Genomic DNA, 1,997 nt, shown 5'->3' on the forward strand with positions numbered 1-1,997 from the left:
GTACATTTGACTTCTATTTCCTTGTGAAGTTATAAATATATGATTTACTAATTAGAAACTGCCAAACCCCCAGTAACTGTCAAAATCTATATATCACAATCAAACAGCTACAGAGGAAGGAGATTAAGAAGAACAAACTTCAGCAGATTTTTGGCTTTTTCTGGAACCTGTGTCTGGTTTGGCCTCCTTGCCTCCACTTCAGCCTCCACCATGTCCACAAGGATGACCCAGAAGACGACCTACAAGGTGTCCACCTCTGGCCCCTAGGCCTTCAGCAGCCGCTCATACTCGAGTGGGCCCAGCATCAGCGCCTCGGCCTTTTCCCGGGTGGGCAGCGCCTACCGGGTTGGCCTGGGCGCCAACATGAATCTGGCTGGAGGTTTCGGCGGAGCGGGGAGTAGAGGGTCCATCAAAGCCATCCAAGTGAACCAGAGCCTGCTCAGCCCCCTGAAACTGGAGGTGGGCCCCAACATCCAGGCCGTGTGCAACCAGGAGAAGGAGCAGATCAAGACCCTCAACGACAAGTTTGCTTCCTTCATCGATAAGGTGCGGAGTGTAGAGCAGCAGAATAAGACTCTGGAGACCAAGTGGACTCTTCTGCAGCAGCAGAAGATGACTCGCAGTAACATGGACAATATGTTCGAGAACTACATCAACAACCTTCGGCGGCAGCTGGAAACCCTGGCGCAGGAGAAACAGACTGGAGACGGAGTTTGGCAACATGCAGGGGACGGTGGAGGACTTGAAGAATAAGTATGAGGATGAGATCAACAAGCGCACAGAGCTGGAGAATGAGTTTGTCCTCATCAAGAAGGATGTGGGTGTAGCTTACATGAACAAGGTAGAGCTGGAGTCCCGCCTGGAAGGACTGACCGATGAGATCAGCTTCTACAGGCAGCTGTATGAGGAGGAGATTCGTGAGCTGCAGTCCCAGATCTCCGACACGTCCGTGGTGCTGTCCTTGGACAAGAGCCGCTCCCTGGCCCTGGACAGCATCATTGCCGAGGTCACGGCCCAGTACGAGGAGATCGCCAACCGCAGCCGGGCTGAGGCTGAGACCATGTACCAGATCAAGTATGAAGAGCTGCAGACATTGGCTGGGAAGCATGGGGATGACCTGCGTCGCACCAAGACCGAGATTTCTGTGATGAACCAGAGCATCAGCCACATCCAGGCTGAGATTGATGGCCTCAAAGGCCAGAGGGCTGCCCTGGAGGCCTCCATCGCTGACGCTGAGCAGCGTGGTGAGCTGGTGGTCAAGGATGCTCAGGCCAAGGTGGCTGAGCTGGAAGCTGCTCTGAGAACCGCAGAGCAGGACAGGGCCCGGCAGCTGCGTGAGTATCAGGAGCTCATGAACGTCAAGCTGGTCCTGGCTGTAGGGATCGCCACCTACCGCAAGCTGCCAGAGGGCGAGGAGAGCCGGCTGGGGTCTGGGATGCAGAATGTGAGTATCCGCACCGAGACCACCAGCGGCTACTCAGGTGGGCTGAGCCCAGCTTATGGCAGCCCCAACTACGGCATGGGCTTCCAGGCCAGCTTGGGCTCTGGCGGGGGCTCTGGCTCCTTCAGCCGCACCAGCTCCAGCTCCTCCAAGACGGTGGTTGTGAAGAAGATTGAGACCCGCGATGGGAAGCTGGTGTCTGAGTCATCTGATGTCCTGCCCAAGTGAATGACTGCTGCTGACGGGAGGTCCTCCGAGCTGCGCAGGGGGGTGGAGGGCACAGGAGGCCCACCTGAAGCTCAGCCCCACCCAGTCCTCAGCTGCCCTTGGGGTGGGGGAGTTTACCACCTTTTCCCCATGTCCCTGACTAGAAGCCAGATCAAGTGTTTCCCTTTTTCCCCAAAATAAAGTCTCACCTGGCTGTGCCAAAAAAAAAAAAAGAACAAACTTCTCGTTACAAAATAAGTCTTGGGGATGTAAAGTACAGGATAGGAAATGGGGTCGATATATTGTAGTAACTATGCGTAGTGATAGATGTTAACTAGACTTTGTGAGG

General features: G+C 54.8%; 1 pseudogene; it reads left to right on the plus strand.

The window, feature by feature from the left end:
• Positions 1-210: 210 nt before the first annotated feature.
• Positions 211-1,683, plus strand: LOC149990331 (keratin, type II cytoskeletal 8 pseudogene; annotated as a pseudogene).
• The last annotated feature ends 314 nt before the right edge of the window (positions 1,684-1,997 follow it).

This window comes from Furipterus horrens, unplaced genomic scaffold (assembly GCF_987537825.1).
Source record: "Furipterus horrens unplaced genomic scaffold, mFurHor1.1.pri manual_scaffold_17, whole genome shotgun sequence".
Classification (NCBI taxonomy): domain Eukaryota; kingdom Metazoa; phylum Chordata; class Mammalia; order Chiroptera; family Furipteridae; genus Furipterus; species Furipterus horrens.